General features: G+C 36.3%; 1 protein-coding gene across 1 annotated transcript in view; it reads left to right on the forward strand.

The window, feature by feature from the left end:
• The first annotated feature begins 1,246 nt into the window (after positions 1-1,246).
• Positions 1,247-23,600, forward strand: part of LOC113061652 (tetraspanin-18-like) — a 45,573-nt gene continuing 23,219 nt past the window's right edge. The window contains exon 1 of the mRNA XM_026230961.1: positions 1,247-1,651. The gene's annotated coding sequence lies outside the window, so the exon portion shown is untranslated. The remainder of the gene's footprint in view (positions 1,652-23,600) is intronic.

Raw genomic sequence — 23,600 nt, forward strand, 5'->3', positions numbered from 1 at the left:
AAGGTTCTTTGGGGAACCCAAAATGGCTCTTCTTTGGCATCATTATTGCAAAGCCCTACTTTTGGAACCTTTTATTTTTAAGAGTGTTTCTGAAAAGAGTGAACAGGATATTATTCAAAAAGTAACCTTTTGCGTCCAAAGGTGATACAGGTTTTGAATGGCACCAGGATTCTGTGATTATTAACTCATCTTCATGCGGAGATGAATTAGACCTTTTTAGGCACTGTTGTGTGGTGAAGTGTGTTTTCTTAAGAAAGCACAAACGACTCTGAAGTACCCTTACTGCCCACCCCCACCAACCATGCTAGACCCCCTCCATATGCGTGCTGCTCAAATCACGACACCAAGACCAGAGAGCTGACATTTCTATAACATCCAATGACATACACACACACACACACACACACACACACACAGAGACATCTCAGAGATGGAGTGTCACATGTCACAGGTCCAATACATTTAAACAACATAGACTTTAAGAGATGCATTCTCTTTGAAGAAATGGTGTGTGTACCAACTCAGTAAGGATTTACATATAGTGGAGGCCAGGGCTAGCTGTTATTATTTTTTATTTGAGTTAATATTTCTCAGGGTCGGTTTTCAAAGTCAGTTTATTAAAAATAAAGGTTCGAAAAGGGGGGTTTTGCAGCAATGCCACTGAAGACCCATTTTGGGTTCCCCAAAGAACCTTCCAAGGCCGGTTCACACCAAGAATCAACTATAAAGATATGTTGCTATTTATGTTATATTACAATTCCAGTGATGAAGAACCTTTTTCAAGTGCACATGAAAAAAATCCTTATAATTTAACACACATTGACCCTTTGGGGCAAGTTGTCACAGTGGAACATTCCATTAAACTAGGCAATTTTAAACAGTACAGCAATTCATTAAACAAAAGAAATAATGGTCAACAAATTATAACATTTAAAACAACTCCCCCCAATAAAAATGTACAACCATTCATCAAAATAGACTTTATACTTATACTACCCCTTTGCGAGGCTTCCCTTAATACATGTGTTGTAGAGGGTTAAGTTATGACTGAGGTTGTGGTCTAGATGTGAATTGCGGTGGGATATCATGTATGCCACTGGGAATGTCAGTGTCACGACCTTTGTGGGCATGTAGACAAAGGGATCATGATACTTTTCTTATCTGCCTCGCCATCTGTGGTGGTGTTGAGGGGGGCCAGGGAAGTGAAAACAATTTGACCATTAAATCTCCGCCCAGGAGTTGAAAGCGCAACGCGCTAAATTGGTGCTCTGGGAGGAGTCAGAGAGAATCCCTGGATGCACCAAACACCACTAATATATCATTTCTAATAGCATTGATTAACAGCAGCAGAACGGAACAGAGTGAAAGAAGTAAACTGGGCGTTGAAGTTGTAGCAGAGAGTGTCCTTCCCTCCAGGCTGAACTGTAGAAAGGGTCTGCTCTGGCTTCCAGCAGCGCGCGAGACGGACGCGAGATCACGGCAGCAGTTTGGGGGTCTCTGGAATTTATTAGCTGACGCTTGAAGCTCGTTGTGTTTTTCTGGATTCGGAGCAGATCTACAGGTCCACCAGTTTCTCAGTCGGCATTCATTCACCTAGACGACCATCACACTTGACCATCTCTGGAACTCAGGACACTATTGGGCTTTTGAGGTGAGATTCTCGGTAAACTAAACTCCGCTGGTGTTTACGTGAATACAAACTTATGATGGCTGGTCAGTGAGGTACGAAGCTCTCTTTATCTACTCATTTAATTAAGATCAGCTAGAAAAACATCGTGTTTCATTTTTAAAGTCTGTCATATGTGGTTATCACTAAAGCAGGGTAGAACTAAACAGATAAACACTCAAAACGCGTAACGTTATTGTTTAGTAGCGATAAATCACAGAGATTCCTTATTGAGATGCGAGGCATTTACGCGTAAATGTAATTTGAGCAAAGCCTAACAAATAGTTTCGAGAAGCTTGAAGGTATAGAACACTCGGAATTGAAACCAGTCGTTTATGTATGCAGCTAACGCCGCGCGTCTCTCACCCCACAAACAAACAATTTCCTTACGCTAAACTCGCTCGTATTTCAACGATGACGGCGCGTGTCACCATCCGGCGGTTTCTGTTCAATCTAATTAGTTGAGTAAAGCTCGGGGAAAGTCTGGGTGGGATGAAGAGGCATCAAGCTGGCGGTTTTCCCACGGGGTGTGACAGCTGGAGTTGTCCGTGTGTTGTCCAAGAGGTCCCGTCATAAGTAGTCTGTCCCCACCAGACGCAGATGGAGCTAGTCCTATCTATCTATCTATCTATCTATCTATCTATCTATCTATCTATCTATCTATCTATCTATCTATTTAATCATAAAATTATTTAACCCTTGACATCCCCTTTAATAAAGAGTGAAATTCTTCAGGCTTTGAAACAATGGTTTTCCATTAGACATAAATTATGGTGGTTTTCCTGAAACCAAAACCATGTATGAGCATAGGCGGAGAGTGTGTAAGGCTTAGCCTTCCCCTGGCCAAGGGGACTTGAGGCAAAAATGCCACTTAATTGGAAAAAAATGCCCCTGCACAAACAAATATAATCTATTACGTCTGTTGCTAACAAAGTGAATATTATGGAATTATTTTACAAACAACTGTCGAGAATGCATTATAGTAGTGCGAAAGCACATGAATACAATCTCTCCGCTAGCGCGCGGATTTCCTTTGCTAGCACCGAGCATCAACCATAGACAGTAAAAAAAATGGACACAGCGACCCCATTGGAACTCAATTGAGACAAATGAAGCCCAGTTTTAGCGTTTTTTAGCACTTACGTTTCTGACGCGCAGACTCAAACGAAGCTTGACGACGTCAGCAACCTGTCTGCCAGATGTAAATCTTCTAGTAGCTGTGCGTGCAAACTGCCCTCGTTAATCTTGCAGAGACGGCGAGCTTGAGCGGGGAGTTCTTTGTCGTAAATGAGCAGGAGTAAGTATTCTGATTAATTATTTTGTATCGTATTTTAAAATGTAACGCCAGTACGCCGTATTAAGTTAATTGCCTGCGAGCTTCTCCACCTGTCTGTACGGTAATGCGACAGAGAGCCGAGTGGTTATGACGCAATCGTTAGCCTATTTTTTACAAAAACTGTTTATACGGGGCCATAATGTAACATAGAAGGTAATGGAGTCCTTTATACATTGTCGTGTATCTTTAGAAATAAATAATGGACAAACGGAGTCTTTAAACGCCTCAGATGTAAAGTTATTCGCTGTCAAAGTGACGCCAAAATGAATGGGAGTCAATGGGAATGCTAACGCAAGTGAAGTTCTGCTAAAAGATGGCAGCCCCCACCCGACTTCAACTTCCGGTCGAATTCCTTGCCCCTTGGCATCAACCTCCCACTCTCTTTCGTGAAGCCAACACGGAAGTGAATAAAACTGTAATTCATCGGCTGGTCGCTGGAGACTGGCTGCAAAAGGGAGCCAATCCCATAGACTCCCCATGTTAAAATGCCCAACTTTACAGCGAAAAAAAAAAAAAAAAAAAAAAATTTTTACAGCCTGGTGCAAAAAAGAGTAGAGGTGTGACCTCGGCATCCTGGCTAAATTCACCGCGGCCAAGATGGCGACAGCTTCCTCTGCAAACTTTAAGCTTCAAATAACGCTCTTCAGAAATCTACGGGTGATGTCACGGACACTACGTCCATGTTTTCATACAGCATGGCTAGCACAAAACTGGACGTGCGCTCATATATACGCTGCTCTCACCCGGAAAGAGTGCGTGCACTTAAAACGTGTCTCTCCTCTCGCTCAGACTATGTCCTGTGCACCCTCAAATCTCTCTGTGCTCATGCGCTATAGATATTAATTATTTTCGCACCTGAATTAAACGTTGTCAAAGGTTATCATTATGCACTTTTAAAAAGTAGTCTCAAAACAGATTTGTGCAGGGCCTTTCCTTGATTTTTTTATTGTTGTAATTTTGTTTTAACATAAAATGGTTATTGTAGCTACTTTGTTTTACTATATCTCTTGTATTTAGATATTTTCTTTGCAACTATGGATCTCTCTGTAAAATAGGCTACTTTGTTAACACTATTTTAAAAGGTAGGCTACTATAAATAAAGCTTAACCAATCAGACCTCCACAACTGACCGATAAAAATACTACGTGAAATATTATTGGCTGAGTGAAATGAACCTGGAATTCTTTTGAAAATCAAAGATGGATCTTTAATTTATTTCCAGTTTAATAATATTTAGCAATGTTAATGATATAGAAATGGCAAGGAATTAGGTGCTTGGATGACATGTACATAACCTCTGTCCACCTGGTTGGTCTCTGAGCAGTTTATCTAAAAACAACATATAACAGCCTATGGCCCTAAAATCTTAATATAAAACATCAATGTTTTTTTTAATGAAAATCCACTTAATAGTAGCTATAAATTCAATGGCACTTCAATGGCTACAGTAATATGATAGTAGATGTAATGAATGCATTAAATCCATAGAATATAATTAGTAATTTTATGGCAAATATGAAAAAATCATTATAGTGTTATATTTTGTCTCCAAATCTTAACCATAGGTTTATGGAATAGTGCATCTGGCCCATATCTAAATAGTTCTGTCTTAAATGAAAAGATATATATATATATATATATCTTTCATGGTTGAATGTAGTAAAATATAGAAAATATAGTTGATATCAGTTTATTTTTTTATTTTTTATTCAAATAGACCTGTACTATCTCTGGATAGTTGCATTGCGGCATCTCAAGCATCATTACATCTTAAGCATATTGTTGTGTTTTTTCATGGCATTTTATTGAACGCGTTAAATGTGGATATTAGAAAATGGCTCGTCGGTTCTGCTTTTGCAAGGCCATCACGCAAACACTGGTCGGCTCAAACTCGGAGATTAGGGCTAATGAGGTGGAATTTTCAAATCTACACGCACCATCTTTTTTAAATGTAAGTTATGCATTTATTTCATTTACGTAAGCTTAAATGTGAAGTGTGGCTATTAGAACGTTAACAGCATGTACTTGTCAATCTGTCAATCTGTTTTGTTTTTGTTGCGACCTGATTGTGGTAATACTGTTTAGTTTGTGATTTTCTCCGCTTTATACGGGAAATTAGCTGACATTTTGTGCCAGTTGTATGTGCCCCCTGTTAGTTATAGTCCGGCTCTGATATGACCACATACATTTTAAGAATCATATGCTTTTTTGTTTGTTTAGATAAATTGTTCAGAAGGGTTTGACCAAACTGTTAAAGGTTATTTACAATAACAACAATAATTTACATTTATAATATTATGACTAAGTAGTATTAAATTGTAAAGAAATTACAGATCCATCTTTGAAATATGGTTGGTTGATAACTTTTGACAACGTTTAATTCAGGTGTTAAAATAATTAATATCTATAGCGCATGAGCCCAGAGAGATTTGTTGAGTTTAGGAATGCAATGACATAACAGACGGGTCCTCGCTGAAACTCATCAGTTTTGTTGAGCGCGTGCGCGTTCGCTGACTGAATTCTGGACTCTAAATTACGTCATCATGAACAACAAAGCGCGGATGTATAAGTGAGAGATTTATTTGTACAGCTACAGATTATAACAATATATATTTTTTTGTTTTTTTGGAGCGTTCTTAAACTCGCGATAGATCACTGGTAGTGATAATGTCACTCTCAATATAGCCTATAATTTATTCGCTGTTTGAATAATCATGGAAAGTAAAACATTATATAATTATACATTTCTGACGTTATTATTAAATTGTAATCTCATTAAATACAGATTCGTTCCAATTAAAAAAAAAAAATATTTACCCTACATGACACCCATGTCTGGTTCTTGTCTAAAAAGACTTTTTATGATGTTGAATACATTTGCCGGCTTTTAGCCTTACCCTGGAGTTCACCCTCCGCTTATGAGTATGAGTATTATCTTTGGCCATATTCCAGAAGCAGCACAAACAGTGCTGGTTTAGGTTAATGTGTCCTGCATTTCAGAAATCTTTAAATTTTTAAATGCACTTAACCAGTGATATTAGAAGATTTTTTTTCCCAGCCTATACATGATCTTCACAGCTGTCAAACTACATAAAATATGGGGGTATACTGTAACCAGATATGTCATGCAATCAAATCGAATCAGGTGTTATTGAGAAGAACTTGAAAACCTTTCTTATTGAAAATTGTGCTGTATATCTTTGAGACAAAGGTTATTATTTAAAAAAGCCCTGCCATTCTCAAATGGTTATGGAATGATTTGGAAGTAAACATGTCTTAAATCTTACATTCCAACTGTCTAACTTCAGCACTGTGTTCTGTAACTCCATTAGTGGGTTTTGGTGCATTTGTCCACCTATTTCTGTATCTTATTTTTGTAGTCTGACATAAAGGTTTGCTGCACTTGTTCCACGATTCAAACTCAGACCAGTTTTCAATTAGTCAGGCACTTGTGCATGAAGATATTGGCTCTGAGGGATCCATTAAAGCCAGCCTCGGGTGGCTTTGTAGTTTAGCTAAATGCTGATGTCAGAAGCACTCAAAGACTTCACTCACACGTCTCAACACAGGCTCAGAGGTAAGTCTAGAGCCTTAACCTTTACATTCCTCTCAGCTATTGTTAGATATGTGAGAAGAACCAGCATAATATAAGTGGTGGCAGTATGTTAATATATAACGCTTTGTTGAATTAGGCTAATTTGTATGAATTCATTTGTACATTTTCATACAATCTGCTTATGTTTAAGGGTGGTGTTAAAGAGGGACCTTGATGTTTTTTTCATGATTTATTGTTTTGAAGTGTATCAAACTAACAAGAACTAAAGTAGTGGACTGATGTGGCATCATTATGGAGATGGGAGTCTGTTTTGTTCTGCTTGAGCAGACACGGAATCGTTCAGTCACTAAAGCATTGAGCTGCTGGAAATGAATATTTGGTTCTTTGTGGCGGGAAGTCCCTGTTGAGAGCAATTGGCCTGTCTACAGGCTGTAGTATTAATATCAGTTGACATGGCGGCAAATGAACTGGTCGTCAGGGCTGGTTTGATCTTGGTTTGATCTGCAGTTCCCAAATCTCTAATCGGCGCAGGTGATTCATTCCACCCTGAGCTCTTATACAGCCTCCAGTGAAATGCCCTTATTGACAGCAGAGCGAAGGCCCTGGGAGAAAACGAGGTCAAGTCATCACTTTCTTCCAAGTTTCAGGCATCAGAACTACACGAGCTGGCAGTTTGTAGTCTGCAGAGGATCTGGAATGAGATAGAGTATCTATTGCATTGAAAAGAAAATTGCTTTTCCCCCATATTTGCTGGAGGACTCTCATCTAATGCGTGTGACATGGGGTGCTTCACTCGGTAATGGGTTTTGGGTCTTCATTGCCTCTGAGACATATGAAATTTGCAAAGGAGCTGTGTAGATTAAGTACCATCAAGAATACAGTATGTGTAAAAAAATTAAGAGGCTTGTCAAGTATGACCTGCCACTGTAGAATGTCCATTGTGAATACATAGATTTTTTTTTTATGCCAGTGCTGGCAAAGATGCTTTTGTCCTGGAAGTCTTTGAGAAACTTCAGAGGATGCAGCTGAGGGCTCCAAAGTTCATTCAAGACAGAGCTGTCCATTGACCCTGGTAAATGACAAGACCTCTTTATCAAGAGGAAACAGACTGCTTGTTTGTGTTATGTGTAATGCTTATCTATTATTTAGGCAATTTCCTTCAATATTAGTGTGCCAGGACAAAATGAGGTGCAAGTAAGCATATAATAAGCTGGGTCCTACAGATAGCTGAGGGTCTCACATTCATTATTTAATCTTTACCCAAAATGAAATGCAGATTTTAGATGTATTACAAAAGACTTTTCCACACTACACTTTAAGTGTAGGTTTTATATGGAAGGAGCCCTGTTTTGATGGTGTGTTCCCTAAATATCTGGATTTTAGTAACAGATAGAAATTTTGCTACAGGGACAGTGATTAAGCAGGATAAGTCAATGCCTCCTTAAGGCCTGGTTTTTAAATTCAGCGATTAAGGTGGCTTATTTTTAAGAGCCTGTAGATTAGCTGAAGCAGTAGACATCAAGTGGGCTTGATTTTATTAATTATTATTTATTTTTTTTGAGAGAGGAATGAGGAGGGATATATATATATTTTTATATATATAACTGCCACATTTGCTAGCTGTTTCAATTAACTATAAAATCTCAAAGCTTATTTTCAAAAAAATGTATGTTGTGTATGTTTCAATTGATTTGATTGGCAATATGTTAATAAACTTTATTAAACTTTACATAAAAATACACACAATGACATCACATTGAGAAAACACTGTTTGCAAAAAATATATTTTATCAGCATTTTACTGCTAAATTTGAATATAAAATAGATTTTACTATAAATTATGGTATTTGGAATATGGTAATTCAAAACAAATTATCAGTAAGTTACAGTAAAATAACATCTATGGTCCTGTCAAATGTAATACAGTATCTCACTGTATATGGTAAGGGAACAAACACTTAATAGTTTTACCTGTAGTATCTCACATTCATTTTACATTAGAATTAGGGGTGTGACGGTTAGTATATAACCGCCAAAACCGTGTCACTAAAATATTTTTTACAAACATTTTTTATCAAAAATTATTTTCATTTTTTAGATAGGATCATCAGATGCGCAATATATCGGGAGACATGGTTTTTACCACTTAATGAAGTTTTGTAAATCGTCAGACATGATATTTACCACTTCATTAAATTTTGCTTTGTAGAAAACCTTTCTTAAAAAACTAATTTCGTTTTGAACAAATGTTATCTTAATTTTAATAGATGTTTCATCAACCAATTGCATGTATTTTAATAAATAAAAAGCAAATATAGCAGACAATGATAACCGTGACATGGAAGCACCAGCGCGCCGCGTTCACTTGCACTGCACTGTGAACTATTGTAAATGAAACTCTGCGTAGGCCTATGCCTCATACTCTAGCATTAAATATCTTTGCTGCATCCTTTCTAGAACAGACAATGCCTTTTTTTTTTTTTTTTTTGCGGCTCGCATCAGCAAAGCATAGATGGCAAAACAATCAGCGGATGGCGGGCGGGTGCGGCTTTGAAATTTGCTCAAAAAACTTTGGCGCGGATGATGAGTTTTGTTACAGATCTCCTTAATAAACGGAGGTCTGAAATCTCTGCCCCTTTACCGATCAGAGCGCGCGCTGACATGGAGTTAACCCGGTATCTCCAAGATCAACCAATTGACTCTACGGCAGATCCACTAGCATGGTGGCGAGACAATATGAAACAAAATGAAACACGCTATCCCCCCCCCCAAACCCCCCGACGGTTATGTTATGCACCGTCACATTTGACTCGCGTCATAACCGTCATCACCAATTCTGAAACCGGCACACCCCTAATTTAGAATTATAATTTCTTTGTCATAATAACACTGCATTTAGCTGAAATCAAAGGGATAGTTCAAAAAAAAAAAAAAAAAAAAAAAGATTTTTATCTGCTTACCACCAGGGTATCCAAGATGTACAGTAGGTGACTTTATTTCTCCAATTTAAACCAAACAAAGATTTTTAACTGCTGCAGTATGTCAGTCATATAATGGAAGTGAATGGGAATCACAGCTTTGAGAGTGAAAAAAAACATACACAAACATAAACAAATTAAAACCTGCGGCTCGTGAAGATACACTGATGTGTAAAGACACAAAATGATTGATCTGTGCAAAAAACTGAACAGTATTTATCAGAATCGGATCGCAGACTTATAAGTGCATTAACACCACTTATCTCTCAGACTGACCATTGACACTCCTAATTGAGATTGTAGATAGAGTTTCAGTGGTCCGTTTGAGAGATAGGTGGCGGTAATGCACTCATAAATCTCCACCATAAAGCAAGAAGAAGAAGACGCATCACATCAGTGACAGACACATCTGTGTATCGTCATGAGCCTTAGGGTTTAATTTAGTTTTGTTTGTGTATGTTTTTTTGACTATCAAAGCCATGATTCCCATTCACTTCCATTATATGACTGACAGACTGCAACGGTTTGAGTTAAAAATCTTGGTTTGTGTTCTACTAAAGAAACGAAGTCACCTACTGTACATCTTGGATGCCCTGGCGGTAAGCAGATAAACATAACATAACATTCTTGTTTTTGGGAGAACTACTGTATCCCTTTAAGGTTTTGGTAAATTGAAGGTTTCTGTAAAATAAGAACCATTATTAAAACCATGGGCTGTTTGCTATAGAGGTTCACACAGTTATCCTTGTGTATCCTCAGCTGTTGAGTAAAAGAGCTCTGTTGATCTGAGTTGCTCTTTTTATGACATTTGTACAGTCTGAAAACAGACAGTTGTTTCTCTTTTTATGAGCTCACACTGTCTATAGGAAAGGCCTGTTTCTGCCTTTGACACAGTTAAACTCCTCACTAGTCCTGACTCAGGCATATTTGTGTGCTTCTGATCTTTTCTCCTTTCTTCTTATACATTCCAGTAGAAGTTTATTCCCCAGACTTTTCCCCTGTACTCCCCACCTCTGTTTCCCCCTTCTTCTGGGTTTTGGGTTTTGGTAACAGTTCTGCGGTCACTCAAGTGCACATAGCAAACTCAAAAGCCATTACTCTACACACAGACATTCCTTTGTGGAAAGTGTTTGGTCGATTTTAGTCTCTTTCTGTGTTCAGTGGTGTTAAGATGTGCTCACTACTGTTTTGTGGTGTTTTGAGATGATCAAGAAACACGTTGTTCTGTCTTTCAATACCACCCACACATGCAAGGATATTAGCATGCATTTACACAAACAAACACTCGCAGGAGAGTGAAATGAGCACAGCTTGCTCAAGTCCATTAGGTTTGTGTGTTTTAGGTCTTTCCTCTGTGAAGATATTTATTAAAAAGACTGTTCTGTTTAGGATCAAGGCTTGAATTCTGGTCATTGTACTGATGACCTGTAATTTATATAGCTGAAGCTGAATGAAGTTTAGAGGTAAAGTATTTCCCTGAAATGTAACTGTATATGGTTTAATTGCAAAAAAGTATGATACTTTGGTCTAAGCACTTTTTTTTCTCAATATGCTGAGATAAGCTTTCCTTACAATACAAACATGATGAGTATTACAGCATGAACCATTTGGACATAAATGTGTTATGTGTTTTTTCCCCCTAGATTTTATCTCCATTATTCACTTGATTCACAGATTTTATGCATTATGCATTAGTGCATCATAATATGCTTCTGCAGAAGCCAAATGTTTCTGCATTCAAATTTATTTATGTTTTTATTCATTTTGTCTTAAATTTCACAGTACATTAGGCTGGTGTCAAAAACAGCTAACAATACAAGTTTAATGAAAAAAGAGTAATGCAGACACACAATGTGAACTGCTAAGTATATTTTATGTGCAAGTACACATTATGAATCAAACGTTTTTACACACAAAGTCATAATCTTACGACTATTTTCCACATTTTAGAATGATAATCAAAACTACACTACAGTTCAAAGTCAGTCAACAGTTTTCTATTTTAATATATTTTAAAATTGTATATTCTTTGATGACGAAAAAGCCCAGAAGAACAGCATTTATTTGAATATAAATCTTTTGTAATGTTATGCATGATGTCTGTCACTTTTGACAAATGTAATAAATCCTTACTGAATAAAATAAAATAAAGGCCCCAAACCCTTAAATGGTAGTGCAATATGGGAATTATTGATAAAAAAAATGTTAAACATGATTCCAGCTCTATAGACTCTGGACATTCTCTTCTTAACTATCTTCATGAAGTGCAGACTTGAATGATTTGTACTGAAGGGGTTCACATGCATGCTGGAGACTTATGGAATGCTTTTCCTTCACAGTCTGGCCAGACTTATCCAGAACCTTTACTTTAGGTAAAATTTCAATTTTGTAATACAGTATTGTTCAAAATAATAGCAGTACAATGTGACTAACCAGAATAATCAAGGTTTTTAGTATATTTTTTATTGCTACGTGGCAAACAAGTTACCAGTAGGTTCAGTAGATTCTCAGAAAACAAACAAGACCCAGCATTCATGATATGCACGCTCTTGAGGCTGTGCAATTGGGCAATTAGTTGAAAGGGGTGTGTTCAAAAAAATAGCAGTGTCTACCTTTGCTTGTACAAACTCAAAACTATTTTGTACAAACATTTTTTTTTCTTCTGGGATTTAGCAATCCTGTGAATCACTAAACTAATATTTAGTTGTATGACCACAGTTTTTTAAAACTGCTTGACATCTGTGTGGCATGGAGTCAACCAACTTGTGGCACCTCTCAGCTGTTATTCCACTCCATGATTCTTTAACAACATTCCACAATTCATTCACATTTCTTGGTTTTGCTTCAGAAACAGCATTTTTGTTATCACCCCACAAGTTCTCAATTGGATTAAGGTCTGGAGATTGGGCTGGCCACTCCATAACATTAATTTTGTTGGTTTGGAACCAAGACTTTGCCCGTTTACTAGTGTGTTTTGGGTCATTGTCTTGTTGAAACAACCATTTCAAGGGCATGTCCTCTTCAGCATAGGGCAACATGACCTCTTCAAGTATTTTAACATATGCAAACTGATCCATGATCCCTGGTATGCGATAAATAGGCCCAACACCATAGTAGGAGAAACATGCCCATATCATGATGCTTGCACCTCCATGCTTCACTGTCTTCACTGTGTACTGTGGCTTGAATTCAGAGTTTGGGGGTCGTCTCACAAACTGCCTGTGGCCCTTGGACCCAAAAAGAACAATTTTACTCTCATCGGTCCACAAAATGTTCCTCCATTTCTCTTTAGGCCAGTTGATGTGTTCTTTGGCAAATTGTAACCTCTTCTGCACATGCCTTTTTTTTAACAGAGGGACTTTGCGGGGGATTCTTGAAAATAGATTAGCTTCACACAGACGTCTTCTAACTGTCACAGTACTTACAGGTAACTCCAGACTGTCTTTGATCATCCTGGAGGTGATCATTGGCTGAGCCTTTGCCATTCTGGTTATTCTTCTATCCATTTTGATGGTTGTCTTCCGTTTTCTTCCACGTCTCTCTGGTTTTGCTCTCCATTTTAAGGCATTGGAGATCATTTTAGCTGAACAGCCTATCATTTTTTGCACCTCTTTATAGGTTTTCCCCTCTCTAATCAACTTTTTAATCAAAGTACGCTGTTCTTCTGAACAATGTCTTGAACGACCCATTTTCCTCAGCTTTCAAATGCATGTTCAACAAGTGTTGGCTTCATCCTTAAATAGGGGCCACCTGATTCACACCTATTTCTTCACAAAATTGATGACCTCAGTGATTGAATGCCACGCTGCTATTTTTTTGAACACACCCCTTTCAACTAATTCAACTAATTGCCCAATTGCACAGCCTTAAGAGCGTGCATATCATGAATGCTGGGTCTTGTTTGTTTTCTGAGAATCTACTGAACCTACTGGTAACTTGTTTGCCACGTAGCAATAAAAAAATATACGAAAAACCTTGATTATTCTGGTTAGTCACATTGTACTGCTATTATTTTGAACAATACTGTATATTTGTAATTTAGCCTATTAGGTTCAATCAACAATTACCCTTGCACACCTGCAGATGATTGATAGGTGCATATAGGACAAACAACCAAAAACATGCCACAAAACTAATTCTGTCCTAACATGTAACCGGTTGTGTAAAAATAAACATTCCTGTCAGCTAGACTAACCACAATGCTTTCAGTTAAAGTGACAAAACCACAACTTCACTGACAAAAACATTTGTATGTCAGTTCATGCTAGGTACAATACATCCAGCACATTTCTGCAGTTCCTCTTAATGTATTAGAGAACTTCCTCCTACAAGTCTGCCACATCAGATGACACTATATATGCCTGGTGATTCATAGTGGATTAAGTTCACATGTTCTGTATTTTTTTTTTTTTACTCCTCATGATTTTTTTATGAGATGCTATAAATGTTTCAACCAGGCTTCTTTACCCATATGTGGCTTTCAACAGATTTGTTGGGTCACTACAGTTAAAGTCATCTTGTGGCTTTTAGGGAGCACATTGTGAAGCCCCAGGCATCATTCTGCAAGACAGCGATTGTCAGTCAGCTTTCTCGGTTCATTGCAGGGCCATGAAGAAAACTGCCTTCTTTAATCATGAGATAACGTGATCACATGAAGGTGGTGGATTGTCTCATTGTGTGGTCATTAATGAGGAAACTACACGTTTCTCCATTCAAGCTTCTGGGGAAATATTTAGGGCAGTGATATCATTCCCCACTGATTAGGCTGGAGAATGGATGAAATAGACCATGAAGTCTAATCTCTTCCTCTTCTAATCTCTGCTTGTATTTTGGAAACTGCTGGAGGAGACGACTGAGCACCCTTCAAAGGTAGTTAATGCTTTGTGTGAGCATAATTTGCATGTTACTGATTATTTTAACATAATTTGAATGTGCCAGCTTGCATTTTTGTTGATGGAGAGCACAGGATCGTTCAGTACTGAGGGTTACATGGTGTTAATTCTGAGTTGGTGCTGCATTTTTGGGCTTTGAATCGCGACTTAAGTCCTCATGCAGGTCAAAGAAGGAGAGTTTCATGAAAGTATGAATCTGGGCTTGTGTCTGGGCATGTTCTTTTGCCAGCTAGTGGCCACATTATGCTGACTTAATTACAACCACCTGCTCGAGACAGTAAGACTGAAAACATCAGACCCAGCAGTTGAGGCAAGTCTCCAGCTGGTTGCTCTTTCGGGATAATCTTATGATTGGCAAGTTGTAATGTTTTTCTTGGGTCCTGAGAGACCACGGCATCTGAGATGGTGTAAATCAACCAAAAAAGGATATTTCAGTGCACTTCTTTGCCTGCCAACATGTAGAATATTAGATGTACCCTCAGCAATACATAGACCTAAAATAGTCCAATACAACTCCATTAACATAGAACAATGGAAATGGAACTCACTGGCTTCATTGTTTGTCTAACATTTGGAATTGAGATGTAATTAATAATTTGGAAAGTAAAAGATTTCTGTTTGCTTTATGCTAATACTTAATTATTATTATATTTTTTTTTATTAATTTTTTTGTGAAATAATGTGCATCGTCCATCATTAGTCTTGAAGAAATGTCAACTTGTTTAGTTGTGAGAACTTTTTCTTTATTAAATTGAAAACCATGTAATTGTACTTCTTAAATATTATCTTTTATTTTTATAAAAATTCATACAATATGCAGAGTAAAAACATTTTTATTCTCGTACTTCATTTCTAGGGTCCTTTTCATAAGTACCTTATGATAATGTTGTGTGACCCTAATGATCAAACAGCCATCAAAATGTAATTTAAATGTATTCATTTATTGATTGACTGATTGATTTCAGTGGGTGATAGACAATATAGTACTGAACATGCATGAAATGGTTCACTCATATCTCATTATTCACTCCTATCTTTGTTACACCACACTGATCAAAGCTTTATTTTATAGTTTGAAGTTGATAGAATTATAAAGATCCTTTTCAGTTCTGTCTCATAAGCCCTTACATTTTGTGCTTAAATAACTCACCTGGCCTTTGAAGTATTAGATTCAGTGTCTTTTAAAATACCTTATGAAATGTGATTTGAAGCATTTAAAAGCACAGTTAACCCAAAAATGAAAATCCTGTCATCTTTTATGCCTGCTCAGCCTCATTTTAAAGACTATCCTGCTGTGAAGTGTCTGGCAGGCCATATTTGGGAGCTACAACAGATTTGGATCATTTGGATATTTTTTATTTGAAATATTCTTTTGAGCATGTGTTGTATGCATCACTTTTGATACCGTTAATTTTCCTTGTGTCATTGACTTTCTTCCACATCCCAAAGGTTTGAGATTTGCATTAATCATAGGTTTTATACAACTTATATAATTGTGTGAAATTTTAGGTTCTTTTCTGCCTTTTTCCCACCAAGCAAATCATTGATGTCCATGAGAAGTTTCAGTCAGCAGCAGAAAGCAGTCCAAAAAGAAATCTAAACTGAGACACAATGATGTCTGTGTGGCCCTGTTTATGATTGTTTTGGAGGGAAGAAAAATAATTTTGAGAATTGGCTAGAGGGATTTCAGAGGCAATTGAAGACATATGGAACAAGCGTCAGCTTACAAGATCAGTTGTAAACGGCATGTTTTACCTTTCATCTAATGAACATCTGCAGCAGCGAACCACCTGGAGTTATGCCACAGCAGAATACAACTTAAATAGGAAATCCATGTGCTATTTTGAAAACTGAAATACAGACATAAAATATTAATTAACTGATTATGTAATACCAGGGCTTGCAAATTTTCAAAGTCCCTGGTAGTCCTTCGGGCAGGCATTCTTCAGGTTTTGGTAGCCCAAAATTAATTTAACTAGCCTGATTAAAAAAAAGACATTGGTTGAACTTTACTGTGGACAAATCAGAATGATTAGCAAAAACTGATGTCATATAGGCATTTAACGATTCACTAAACTTACAATACAATAAAATCCAGGATACAGATTACATGATACAAAATGAGTTTTGAGTCAAATTCTAAATTAAAAGGTTTTCCTATATTTCTTTTTTTTTTTTGATAAAATGCTGCATATTTATGGAGCCAAAAGAGTATCAATAAAGATAAATTCACACACTACATTCACATATGCACACACAGGATTCATACATGCACACGCATGATTCATAAATACACACACAGGATACACAAATGCGCACAAAATTTACAAATGCACACACAAAATTTAAATAAACGGGACAATCACGCCGAAGAGTTGCTGTGTCGTTTTCTGTCCCTCCAATAAACTAACAAATTATGAATTTAAGTTCTACAACCTTCCTAATAAACATACAGAGTCGGAAAGGACTCTGTATGTTTTCTTTTGGCTCCATACATATTTCTTTGTGAAATTGAAATGTTAAAAAATAAAACTAACTTGAAAAAAAAAAATCCCAAATCAAAAAAAAAATTATACAATTAAAAGAAATCTCTTCATATAAACAAAAGCTTTGTCCGTGCTCTATTTAAAATCAGAGGCAAACGCTGCATTTGAATTACTATCCAAAAAAGGTGCTTAATACATGTTATTTAGATTGTATAATTTCAAAATTTAAAGCAAAAGCAACATGGTCTTAATTTTGTGAATGAGACGCAAATGTCACTCTCTGACAGCAGGTGGCACTAATGGAACAGCAGGTATTTATTGACTGCTGCACCTTTAAGAGCGAATGCAAAGATCCAATATAATGATGAAATTTCTTTCTCCACTGTACATGTTCACTTTAGACATAACCTGCTGTGTTTATGAGAATACTTGCGGAGACAATTATTTTGAGATATTTTGTTTATTCAGACGCAAGAATCAATGTGAACTCACGAGTGAACAACGCAAAGCAAATTAGGAAATCAAGATCACTATTTAAAGGGACACTAAGCAGGAATTACTCCCATCTAGTGGTGAAATTGTATTTTGCATTCAAACTAATTTTGCTCGCCAGTGCCTCGCTTTTTCAAATGCGCGTTGCATCTACGGTAGGCGATATGTACCAAAAAGCTTTGACAGGATGTCTTCTAATAGCACTTCGTCGAGTTTTCCTTCAGGTGAACAGGTGTGTTATTTCAAACAAACTGCAACATGACAACTAACAAACGAATGTTACAGTATGAATTACTGACTGTGGAAAACATGAAATATTGTAATTAGTAGTTATGTCTAATTTATTCGTTATATTTTCTGAATTATATGCATTGTTAGATATAAAAAAAATATTATAATATAGACTGTAACACTGACTTACCTGTCGAGAAGAAAACTGGCCACTTCAGTGTCTCTTTTGAAATCTTTATCAAGCATTAGCTCTTTCCACCTAGAAAAAGCTTCCCCGACATTAACTCTTGTTTTCTGTAATCTACGGTCACGTTTCCTTTTACGTTCTATTTTTGACTGTTTCGGCGACGATGTTTTCTTCTCCTGTGGCGCGGCATATGTATGGTACATAATAAGAATGCAATCCAGACTTTTAAACTTGCTGGTGCAGTTTCAAGCGCCTCTCACTGCTCTGCACCTGCGTTTCTGGCTCTGACCGAAAACGCGCTGTGGAAACGCGTTGGCTTAGTACTTTTTGTCCCTCTCTGCTATTATAGTTTTGCAAGATGGCGGAACTACATGGAAGCCTCCGTCGACCTACCCGTCCCATGTATATAAAGATAATAAATTCTTCATTTACAAGGATTAGTTTAAACATTGGCATAGGTATTTGTACACCATTGAGGGCATATTTATGAATAAAAATATTGATTTTAGATAATAAAATACCTAAAAAGTTACTTATTGTCCCTTTAAGATAGCCCGTCAGGCAGGGTGGTGATACTTTTTGGTAGACTGGAAAACAGCGATTTTGCGAGCCCTGAATATGGTTTCAAGAAACAACTCTGGAATCCTGTTTCAGCTTCTTTCTTTTTTTTTTTTTTACCTGTTTTATCCATATAAAGTAGGGCTGCACAATTATGAAAAAAAAATCATAATTGTCGATTATTCTCTTGAAATTGTAATTATGATTATCACAATTTACGATGTATGATGTTTATACCATTGTTTGATGCAACTGTATTTTTATATGAAAATAAACAAGCTGAAAACACTAACTGAAAAACCTTCAGTGCTTTTCTATAGTATTAAGCCTCAAATGTCAAATATACATCGGATTGATCTCTTCTTTAAATTATATGCAAATATGAATAGTATTATAATGTTATACTAAAACTAAGAGAATGGGAAAAAACCTTAAAATAATGTAAAGAGAAAAATACATATCTTAATCTTGCAGAATAACATAGTTGGACTTTGAACGATTAATTGCCACTTTGAATGATTACATAATTGTCTCATTCATAATTTTAATCGTGATAAGATATTTAGTTAATTGTGCAGCCCTAATATAAAGTTTCATTAATTTGACAATGGTCCAAGACCCTTCCAGATAATTATTTACTTCTTCTTTATTTCCCAATTACAGATGCCATTTCCTTAAAAAGCTCTAAATTACAGCATGTGTGTCGTTAGATGTTCTCTTAACTTTTTCAGCACATTCATTTATTGTCCCACTGGTGTTCCATCATTTTCTGTGGTGGAAACCAATTGACTTGTGTTCTTATTGAGAACTCTTCTTGGATACCCTCCAAATGATCTCATGTTCCATAGTTTCTCTGACTCCTCCACATGTGCCATAAATCATAGTGATGTAATCTATTACACTGTAGTCCCACAGCTGGTGAGCTGAAGCGCTTGTTCTTGTAGAGGAGGTTGCATAGTGACCAGTTAACCTCAGGTTTTACACCCCAAAGAATGACTGGATTGACCTCTCATATTCCCCTGATAGACACACACTGCCTTTATTTCTGAAATGTCCATGTATTCCACACGGGGTCTTTAAGGTTATGAACTGTTTTTGCAGTGTTTATCCAGGTGAATAAGACTGAACACATTTTGAGAGTCTTAAAATGATACTCCATCCCAGAAAGAAAATGTTGTCATTAATCACTTACCCCCATGTCGTTCCAAACCCGTAAAAGCTTCATTTGTCTTCGGAACACAGTCTAAGATTATTTTGGAGAATATGAACTGAATGCAGGCAGCATGCACTGTAAAAAGAGATTTTTTGAACTTGTAAATAAAGATAGCATCAGTTAAGTAAATTTTACAAACAAATTTTCACGTTTAATTCAATAAGCTACTTAAGGTTTCATTTTTATTTATTTTATTTAAATGTATAAGTAGAAATTAAAGTTAAAAAACTAAAATACTTAAAAAAACTAAAACTAAAATATAAAAGTATATTTTACTTGGAACCGTTTACAGGAATGGAATGTGGGAATGTTTACAGGGATTTTTTAAGTAAATATCAAAGTTATGATCCCATATTTCCCATCATGCAATGGGGCATGAATAAATAAAAATGTAGACTGTTTTATGGTTCCTTTTGTTGTTAGTTGTTAGTTGCTGTTTATAGTAGTAACATTACTGTTTTGTGACACCTGGAGTTTATTTTCTACTCAAAATGACCCAAACGCTATTCACTGATTGTCACTGTCATTGTGTGTGGTGTACCAAGTATTGAGGTCTGTGTTCATGTAGCTATTCATTTTATTGAGTGGGCATATTATCTTAAAAGGATAACAACCTGTTTACATGCTTGCTTGCATGTTGCAAGTGAAACACATTCTGAATAGAATTGTGGTTTTCCAGTGTTACCTTGTTAAAGAAAATTGTATAAACTCACAGATTTTATTTACTTTATTGTCTGAGTTTTACTCAATATATATGAGTGCAAATTTTGCAAAGGAAGTAAACTTGTGTACACATTTTTACAGTGATAAGCATTACATAATGTAAAATTGACAAACTTAGTGCCCTATAATAGACCCGGCGCAATGCGACGTAAGGCGCAGTGCAAGTGTGTTTGCTAGTTTCAGTCTGGTGCTGTTCGCATTTTCCCGTCCAACATTTTTCCTTTGTTATTTAAAGAGCGTGTTAGTATTGGCGGGTCAACACTGTGCGTACACGCTGCTTATTAAACACAGGGGTGCACAGCAGCACACAAACAATCCAAAAATGTAAGGAATGCAATGCAAAATAATTTTTTGTATGCTAATTAAATATAATATTATTTTTATGTATAATATAAATATTATATAATATAAATATAATATTATATGTTGGGCGCGCCAACCGTTTTTCCGTCATTAAAAGAAAAAAATTCTGAGAGACACAGAGGAGACAAATTGTTGATTAAAGTCATTATTTTTGTTTTCTTCGAGTACAAAAAGTATTCTAGTCGCTTCATAACGTTACGGTTGAACCACTGATGGCAGATGGACTTCTTACGATGTCTTTCATACTTTTCTGGAACTGGATAGTCATCCAAAATATCTTAAATTGTGGTCCCGAAGATGAACAAAGCTTTTAAGGATTTGGAATGACATGGATAATGACAAAATGTTCATTTTGGGGTGGAGTAACCCTTTAACACCTTTATGTCTGATTTTTGCATTTGTCCCTGAAAATTACATCTGATATTGTGAGTTTATTTGCATTTGTGTTGAGCATTATCCCTCTTGACATCTCTGGTCTTCTGCTCCCATGGCCAGGGGGAGCAATGTTGCTAAAAGCACTGAGATTTTTTTTACGAGATCTTACTGTGGAAAAATGTCTGGTCGTTTTAACACCAACCCCTCCCACATAGTCTCCTCCTGTGATCCTGTAGGATATCTACCCTTGGATTTCTTTTTCTTTACTTCCTGAGCGAATTTGGGAAATTGCAAAGCAGAAACATTTTATTAACATATTATAGATCCTAATACAACAGGCCTTATTGATGTTAGAAGAACCTCAGTGAATCCCATTTTGCCCATAATTTATCATCTTGTATCAAAGGCTAAGAATGCAAAGTTAAGTTTAATGTCTTAATTATTTTGAAACACCAGATATAAAAATAACATGTTAATGATATCAGTGTTTTTTTTTTCAGCCTTCGGACACAGCCATAACTTTAGCAAAGCACATAGAGGTGTAGGGGTTAAACAAAATGTGGCCGTTTATGAGAGATCCCAATTCTGTTCTAAGGCTTGATGTGCTTATATCCAAGCATGACTTTCTGCTCTCTTTACTCCTCCAGTTGTGTCTGTAAAATCAGCGTAGTCCAGCATTATCAGTCAAGCCTCCAGCTAAGTCAAATCTCAGTCTAGATTATAGCATCCAGCTTCTCTTCCGAAAAACTCTGCGGTTTTATATGCATGTATCAGAATTACACATTCATACACGTGAAATTCACTGACCAGCTGTCTTGAGAGGAGGATTGCAGTCTGGTGTTTCTGTCATTTGTTTGGGATATTTTGAGATGAACAGATAGATATAGATAGATGCTTATTTTAATTTTGGGATTTGTAAGTTGTTGTTTTTTTATAAATAAATAAATACTTTTTTCAGCAAAGGAATTTTATCAAAAGTGTCAAGACTTTTTTAACAGTTTTAACAGAAATAAGAAATTTTGTTTGAGTTGTAAATCAGGATGTTAAAATGATTTCTGAATGATCATCTGATACTAAAGACCAGAGTAATGAAAATGTAGCTTTGCCATCACAAGAATAAATTACATATTAAAATATATAAAGAAAAGTGTTGTGATAATATTTCTCAATGTTAGCTTTTTTACTGTATTTTGATAAATTAAATGCTGCCTTAGTGAGCATAATAGACATCTTTCAAAAACAAAAAATCTTAGTGACCCCATATATAATGATAAAAAAAAAAAAAATAGTTCAACATTGCATTATATGTATATTTACTATAAAATATAGGGCTAAACTAAAGTGCTACACAAAAACGAACTGAAACTCAGCATATATAGACTGCTTGCCTCACAGTTGTGAGAAATATGTCTATAGAAAGCTTGAAATTTCTACTTTTAAACAAACCCATTCAAATCAAATAAATACTCTCTGGTTATGAAATCCGTATGACAGACGCATTTCTCTCTGGAGGTGCATCACTGTACTGCTGAGATGACTCAGAAAACACTAGTTTAGTAATAGACAATTAAAATATCTCCTTGCCTTTTTCCCCAACACATTCATAGTTATTTATTTTTGCAGTTGCTTTGCAGCAAGCTGTATGTGTGTGCTTGAGCACAGAATAGGGTGTTTACGTATATAAGTATTTAAATTTATATAAATGTGGCTAGAAAAATCTTTAGTCGGGGGGAGCGGCAGTATTATCTGTCATTTTTTAAATAAAAAATATAGAAATTACCTCTACCAGGTAATTTCCAGTTTTTCAGTATCTGTAGATAATACTCAAGAAAATAATAATAAAAACAAAATGGGAGCCAACACATAATTATTTAGAAAAATCATAAAAGGATGTTAATAAATTTTTTTCCATGCTGTACATTTATAATTTTTGTTTTTAAGTTCACGTGTACCTTTTAAATTAATTTCAAATCAAGTTACCAAGGGAACCCTCAGCTCATGGTTTCATTTGAGATCCTGTTGCCCCGTTTTGACCATGTCCCACTCTCATTCATGTCATAGTGAATTGCCATGCTGTTTTCCCATGGTGAATGAGATTACACTGACAGCAGAGAATGTTTGGTGTTGACACAGCATGCAGCTTCGTTAGTCCTCCAAATCCCCTGCTGTTCCTGAGACCAAACAGCAAAATCTGCTCATTTTTCAAACCAATTGCTTTGGGAATATGAACTGGTTAGAGGAAAGTCCTGTGTTTGTGTAAGGGACTAAATAGTTCTTCCTCTGGTTTTAATTAAAAAACAGTTGGTGAACCAAGTGCTCCCTGTCCGACAGATTGTGCTTTGAAATTTTATGACAGGTTTTGTCAGCACAACTAAATAAACAATGTACACCCTATAAAGATTAAACAAGAGATGGATGAAGACTGCACTACATTTTATCGAATACACACCGCTGCTTTTGACGATAAACATGTATAGTTTTGACTTAATGAAAAAAGGTGGAATAAAAGTACAAACACAACATCCACAACAGCTATGACGGTTG

Source organism: Carassius auratus, chromosome 43 (genome assembly GCF_003368295.1).
Source record: "Carassius auratus strain Wakin chromosome 43, ASM336829v1, whole genome shotgun sequence".
NCBI lineage: Eukaryota > Metazoa > Chordata > Actinopteri > Cypriniformes > Cyprinidae > Carassius > Carassius auratus.